Genomic DNA, 7,908 nt, shown 5'->3' on the forward strand with positions numbered 1-7,908 from the left:
AGAATGTGACAAATCTTATGTTTGCACGGTTGGCTACATATCGTTCTAGCGTTATTGTCTTCAATCGAATCTCATGAGAAGTGAGAAAATCCCGATGCTTACGAATCCACCGATTGGTTATAACTTTCTTACCCCGTCCTGTTGCCTAAATAGACATGAAGATTGAAAACAGTTAAGGTCTAAAAGAAGAGTGTTGAAAGAGTAACAGCTGAACGGTTAATTCTAGTACACTATATGCGGGCTTCCAATGTGCGTGAACTTATCACCTTTATATACAACTTCTCCAGACATGGAAAGCATTGCAACAAGCCAATAATCTTGTTCAGATCAAAACTATTCATTTGGATATATAAGATCTTGACAGAATCCAGCACCATTGATAGGCCATCCATGGAGAAACTCTTCATTGAGCATAGAACATAATATTAGTACAAAATGTGTACTCCAAGATGATATATAAATTATGCGCAGAAATTTAAAATGCAGCTTATGGTTACAAGTGTAGATGATAATATAAAGTACCTGAAGAACTGTGGAGCCAAACACCATATTGAAATGAGCACAAAGATCATGTATTACACCCAAGGTCTCCAGTTTAGGCGCAGAGAGGACGGTTATTTGCAACGGTGAATAACTAGAATCAAGGATCAACCTTTGAAGTGAAGGGGCATCTTGGATGATGAGCTGCCTTCCGTCAAAAGAAATTCCAATTGTTACAAGGTTAGGCGACTTTATTTGGAGACAACCGATTCTAACTGTGAAAACAAGCACCAATCACTCCAGCGCAGGGCAACTGGAGTGGATGATGATGTGCAATGAGGCCTCCGATATACGAACCCGCACAAGTGAAAGTTTCTTGAGAAATGGGAGTCGAAGGTTTAGTACCAGATTGTCTGGTAGGTAGCACAGCGCAAAGGTGGCGGTGTGGAGAGAGGACGAAAACCGCGAGATGGACATCGGTGCTGAGGGCACAAGTTCATGGCGTTCGGTATGTGGTATGTGATTTCCAGGGGAATAGTAGAACTCAAGCAGCTGTAGTTATGTGAATTCAGGGGATTTCAGCCAGGCGCCCACCGTGCAGGGCATGGTATGCTTGCTCAGGTAGCATGACGGGATGCAGAGGCTTTGAACGAAGCCCTGGTGGGAGGAGATGATGGCTCTGGGGATTTCAAAATCATTGAAGAGAGATAGCTGACGACAGTCAAGATTAAGGGGCACGACGCGCCATAGAGGGCGCCACCGAATTGAGAGGACTTGGGTGCGGTAGCAATCCTTGGTGGGGAGAAGCGAGATGATCTCCCCAAGGACGGCGTCCGGGAGATCACTGATGCGGTCCACCCGAGATTCTACGGGTTCCTGGGATCCGGTGGGGGCGGGGTCGCCGCTTCTCCCCGCACTGCCAGGTGCGGGATCTACAACAGGCGTCGCCGCTGGCGGGAGCCTCATCTTCTTGGCGCTGGGGTCAGCCGACTCCATTTTCCTCGAGGGCGTCATGTCACGCTCACGGATTTGAGCAGAGTAACGAATGACGAGCCTAGTTGTAGTGCGAGCGAAGAAGAAGGGGAGCTGGGGTTTTCTGTAGGAGTGAGGAAGAAGGGGAGCTGGGGTTTTCTGTAGGAGTGAGGTGAGGAATTTGGGGGTACGAGTGGAGCGAGCTGACATGAGGTGGGTGGGAGCGAGGAGGAAGAAGAGCACCCAGGTTTTTTTTTGGGGGGGGGGCGGTGTGCTGGGTGTGGGTAGCGCCTCTCATTCAGTAAATATATGGGCTTTTGAATTCATTTTACTATTTACTAGTGTGGATGGGCTGTTTTGTCTTGGGCCCAGAGAAACAATTACTACTAGTACAGTGGAGACACTCTACAGCTACCCAGAAAAATAATTACTACTAGTACAGTGGAGACACTCTACCGCTTCTGGCTCCTCCTAGGTCATTGAAACGTCTCCCTCTACTGAATGCCGTTATACTTTTGTTCACCGACATGCGGGCCATGCAGCGCGCGGGCCCAAATGCCATCCACCAAATTAGAAGGCAGTATGCAGGCGGAGAGTCACCCCGGTTGTAGCGCGGCAGTAACGAGCCGTCGTATCACAAAACCCCACCTCCCCGCAGTCTAAGTTTGACGGATGAAGCAACCATCATTTCACTCTTCGCTGAATCCCCTTCTCCCTCACCGTCTTCAAGAAAGGCAACACTCGCATCTGCCACTGTTCTTCTCTCCGAACGAAGGGAAGGTAAGCGGATCCGTGATGTTGGTATATTTTCGTTCAGAGAAAAAAAAGAACTTTTGCAAAGCAGTAACCGATCCTCACTCTCTTTTTTGTTTCATTGTCATTGCGATTGTGTTTTCCTTTCAGTGGTCTCCTAGTATTCGTCAGTTTCATGATGGACCAAGGAGAACCAGGCAAAGATCTGCCGATATTGGAGCAGACGCGGGAGGCTGATCCCCACGAGACAGAGAGCTCCAAGAAGATGGAGGCAACCACCGAGCCGACCCCAGATACGCTCACGGCCACTACTGAGATGGTCAACGCCCCGTTTGAGGTTACAGCCCTCGTGGCACTGCAGGAGCAGTTTTCCCCCTTCGAGGATGTGTCCCCCCTCCCCCTGCTGAGCTGCCCAAGGTGATTTCCTTCTTTGCCGGTCTCGATTGTGGTTTTTCATCTAAGTATGTGGTGATTTTTTTAGAAAAGGAAGTATGTGGTGATTAATAATGCAAAATTTTATTAGCTTCGATGCCATGCTATACATAGTGGTTTAAATAACTTGTGTTTCTTATACTGAAAAGTAATTCAGAATTTGTTTCTGTTTCAATTAGAGCCCTGATGCAGACAAGGATTGTGTGGTTGTACATGTCACTCTCTATGAGGCGGACGACCTGAATATACGCACTGGGAAAACAGAGTTCTTAGGCTGTTGGATCCTCGAAGCCATTTGCGGTTATACCAATGAAGAGTTGTATTCCAGCCTCACTGTTGTCAGGCGTGTTGTCCAGGGTGTACTGAAGCACAAGAAGTTCAAAGCTACTCCTTCGTTTGTGAGGCATACTGTTCTTGTCAAGCTTACGCAGGAAGATGAAGTGGCATGCCTCCACAAACAAGTTTATCAGTGGCAAGGCCACAAGGTTGTCTTCATGAAGGTTCACAGGATTGAGCTGCTGCGGGACGTCCTCGATGATGTTCATGGCAAGGTCCGTCTTGTGTCCAGCCCAAATTAGATCGAGGCATGAAATAGTTGCCCCAGCTAGTGTTTAATAGTAGTTTGGATTGTGTCTAATTATCCGAACCTTGCCTGTTATCGACCCCTCTGGGGCTAGTACTCTGTTTGAATCCGTCTATGGGAACTGCTGCTACTTTTGTGTGCCCGTGAATCATGTGAGAACCATCATAATTGTTGCCGAAACAGATGCGTCCTCACTAGTTTTTTCATGAATATGGCATGGTAAGACATAAGTTGTCACAGTTTATCATACGAGCAGTGTGTGTTTTGATGAAATAGAGCACTCGTTCGAGAACCGTGCGCCGACGTATACATAAGTACTTGTAAACACTGTTGGTGCTACCCCACTTGTAAGCAGTTGTGCAAAACACGGCACATTGGCTCAGCTCGCTTCAACACTAGGCTATCGACCAGCTAACAATCAACAATCTGCTGTCTGACATATAAGCAACTATGTATCTTGTTACAGTGGTTCATGCAGTTAATTGAGGCCACAATGTAATAAATTCCAAACGTTCACACGCTAGTCCAGCGCTCATGTGGAACACTCACATTAAACTCGTCTTCATAAAAAACTTGAAAAGCATAAGTTAAGCAATTTTATACATCTCAATGATTCATAGAACATAACAAACATATACTAGTTCACAGCAAAAGACAAAGTTGTGAGAAGGTTTACAAATCAGGAAAAAACAAGCAAGGCTTCTCTGAGCAAAGGGCCTCCCGGCAGGCTTAAATTTCCTGGAGTTCACTCTGGTTTTTTCTTGTTGCCACCATCCAGGGTTAGGTTCTCTCATTCCAGAATAACCAATTATAATTGTGGTCTCAGCTGGAATGCTGAACTGAACCATGCAGTGTACTGACCAGCTGAAATGCTTGTGCATTCCACTAAATTTAAGCACCGCTATTTGCAGAAATAAGCAGACCACAATGCCTCTTGTCCGCGCACCTGTCCAAAAAACCGCCGTGCAGCCGTGCCAGCTAGTCCTCGGTCCATGGATGAACTGGTAGAAAGTGCATTCCGGACTAGGATGCAGTTGTTTTCGCTCGTCCCTGCACTGCAATCAGGAAGTAAAACGTACGAATCAGCTTCTTTTAGATTGCGTTGGTCATTCTACCTTAGTTACTACCAATGTAGGGATACCTTGAAGACGGGAGGTTAGACGACGGCAACGAGGGATAGCCATCTCATTTTGCGCAGTTGTACTAAAACTGAGGTGTGTGCTTTTGATTGCGCGGATAGAAACGATACGGAGACAGACATCCGAAACGATATGGAGACAGACATCCCTGTTTGCGCAAATACGAAATACGGTTATTTAAACAGTGACAGATATTACTACTTTCCCCCGTTTCCTCTTAGAACCAAGTCCTAGATTCATGCTACAGCTTTCCCACTTTCTTCCCTGTTTGAACCAACGCTTTGAGTCGACTGTATGAACTAGCTTTACTTCTAATAATAGTAGAAGTCTAGGTGGCTTTGGAACAGCGGACGGAAGTAGAAAAGGATCCACACGAAGGGAGCTGGGGCAGTAGAGCAAGGCAGGTTTCGAAGGAATATATACCTGAGGGTCGTCGGCATGTGGCAAAGACGGCGTCGGGAGGCCGCATCTTGGCCACAATACCGCAGGGAGGAAGAAGGGGTCGGAGGCCCTCCCGAGCCGGCGCTCTCTCGGAGAGAACGGCACGGCCGCCGATCGGGACGCGCGGGCAGCCGTTGGTCTCCTCCCTCGCCGCCGACGACAGCGTGAACGATGCACCTACACCCCTGCCCCGGTCGAGGTTGTCCGGCCGGATTTGTGACCAGCCGTGAGCTGAGAGAGAGTGTGGCCACCTATGTGTTGCTTAGATCTGGAGAGCATGAGAGAGTGAACGAGAGGAACCCTAGTAAAGCAAGCGCTAAGGCTCCTGCTTTTATATATAGTGGAGTGATTTTGTTGTACCAGCTTCAAAAAAATGCGCTCCTACGTGTACCCGCGAGTGGGTGTGAGAGAACTAGTGCGTGCGTGCACCGCTTCTCTTCGTGAGAGTACAATATACTATGCCCAAAGAACGTTCGCCGCAAGAGTAATAGTATAAGTGTGTGACGTGTGAGCTAAAATAAAATGTGCGCGCCGTCTTTTGTTTTTTAGAAGTTCTGAGGGTAGGGTGTGAAGAGCACATATGTGCGTGACGTCTACCTGCAGATAGACGGTGGGTGCGACGTGCGAGTCTGCGAGAGGACTCGGGAGAGTCGTGACTCGTGAGGGTGCGTGTGCGTGAGAGAGAGGGGGGCACGTATCAATGCAATGCATGTGTCCGTAAATCATTATCCGACAAACGTTCGCCACAAGCCTTTTCCTGACGAACGCCGTAAGAACCGTTAGATCGGCATCCGACAGTGTCAGTTTTGCCATGTCATTTAACAGAACAGCCACTCCTCCTACACACAAATCTTCCACGTGAGTGTTAGCAACTGCCGTATGCTCCCTCCGTTCCGAAATGCAGTGCATATAGCTTTATTGAAAATTCGAACCTCGCAAACTTTTACCGAGTTTTCGTGTACCAAATTGCACATGTAGAATACCATGTATATATCATTTCATTCATCTTCGAGAGGTAACTATAAAGATGGGTGAGGAGTCTACAAAGAAAGACCATCGTATCACCCGCAGCAATTTCAAGCATCCTTTAGTGTCGAGGAATATCATAGGAACTCTATATGATATGATTTTTATAGGATTTTTTCCTTTAGAGCCAATTGGTTCATAGGAATAGATTCATATACTCCACATTTCAAAGGAAATAAACATGATATCATTTCTATAGCTTTAGAGCCACTTGGTTCATATGAATGGATTCCTATACTCCCTTAATTTCAAAGGAAAATAAACATTAGCGTATATTCAATAGAAAAGTTCCTATGATATGAACCAAATTACATCTCTTTTCTAATCCCTCCTCATAGGAATTGAGATACATGTCATCTCTAGATTCAATAGAAAAGTTCCTATGATGTGAACCAAATGACATCTCTTTTCCAATCCCTACTCATAGGAATTGAGATGCTCCATGTCATCTCTTTCCCTACAACTTCCATGTATACATCTTCTATTCCTAAATAGATAGTACAACCCACTAGTAGCTTTTTTCCAAAACATGCAACTATGGCACAAGAACTATATAGTGTGCCAATAACTTTGAAAGATGGTCGCTGGATGAAGCTAACCCGACAGTGCAGAGATAGGCAAATCCGAGCACTACTGGCCGTTGGATATCATCAACATTCCACCAGATCTGCCACATGTACAATTTAGAAGACTCCATGGTTGAACTTAAGCATAATGCACAAACCTCAAAACACAAGCACTTCTCCTTTGTTCTAGAATCTTCTGTATCATAATTGATTATTTTTTTCTAAATGAATTGCCATTATTTGTTTTTTACTTTATGATTTACAATGCACAACCCCATGAATCTTAACATTTTTATAAAACTAATTGATTTTGAATGAGATGAACTATAAGAACTAAACGAACATCTACATCATGCATATATGACTCAAAGCTTTACATGCTATAGTGTGTATTTATTCATAATTTGGTTTCGAAATCTCATGCGTTCAATACATGTGTACCTTACTAGTTTTGAGTAGAGTAGCAAATTTCACGCGGCCCCGGGTATATCAAAATGCAGGGCCCATGCATCATTGCCTTTCGGTCGAACCTACGTCCACAATTTTTTGTACGTACTATATCTCCACTGGTCCCCGAACCCAAAATGCTGCCTCGTTCCCGTAAAACCAAGCGGCCCACACATATTTAAGGCGTCGACTCGAACCCGTTTACTACGACGTGGCCCCGCACGCCGTAGTACTCCTACAAACCCTACCGCCGCACTCATCATCGGTTTTCTTCAAGAGGACGAGGGAGAAGCCGATTTGTAGTGGAGGCGCTTTCAAAAAAAGGATCTGTAGTGGAGACCCCTACCCTAGGGTGCCCTAGGTAGCTGCCGCACGCATCATTGTTTTCTCTTTTCTTTATGCTCTTGCGCCCTAGAGTGAAATGATGGTTGCTTCGTCCGTCCAGCTTAATGCGGGAAAGGTGGGGCTTTGTGATTTGACCCCTCATCGCTCATTTTCTACTACTGCGGCGCTACGACCGGGGTGCCTCCAATTCCAACCGCTGCTCCGAACTGTAATTTGGTGCATCGCACGTGGAACAAGACGGTGGATGAGCCACATGTCGGCCAAAGGGGTCCTGTTAAGTGTGTCGCCATTTCGTGTGCGGACTGACCCTGCTTGAGTTGCTACGCCAACACGACAGGAGCAGCCTACCACTTGGTTTTGCTCCTTGGTGAATCCCGACTATATTGATCTAAAAAGATATGTGCTGAACTACCCTCTCCGTCTCGGGTTTTTTATTTTTAGGCATCTCGGTTTATAGGGCCTACACGTAGTTCTAGGTCATCCATTTGACTAACTAAATATGAGTTACTATGTCACAAAAAGTATATCATTGGATTCTTAAGCGGATGTAGTTGTATTTAAAAGTCGAGGGCGGGGCTTTTCCTGCGCAGTAGGCGGGGCAGTTCCGCCTAGTCGGTTCGACAGAGACGCGAGAAGACGAGGGAGTAGGCTGCTGCAAACGTAGGGCTGTGTGATTTGACAGCGAGTTACTGCTGGACAGGTGGGACCCCGTGATTTGACTTGC

Source organism: Triticum aestivum, chromosome 5D (genome assembly GCF_018294505.1).
Source record: "Triticum aestivum cultivar Chinese Spring chromosome 5D, IWGSC CS RefSeq v2.1, whole genome shotgun sequence".
Lineage (NCBI taxonomy): Eukaryota > Viridiplantae > Streptophyta > Magnoliopsida > Poales > Poaceae > Triticum > Triticum aestivum.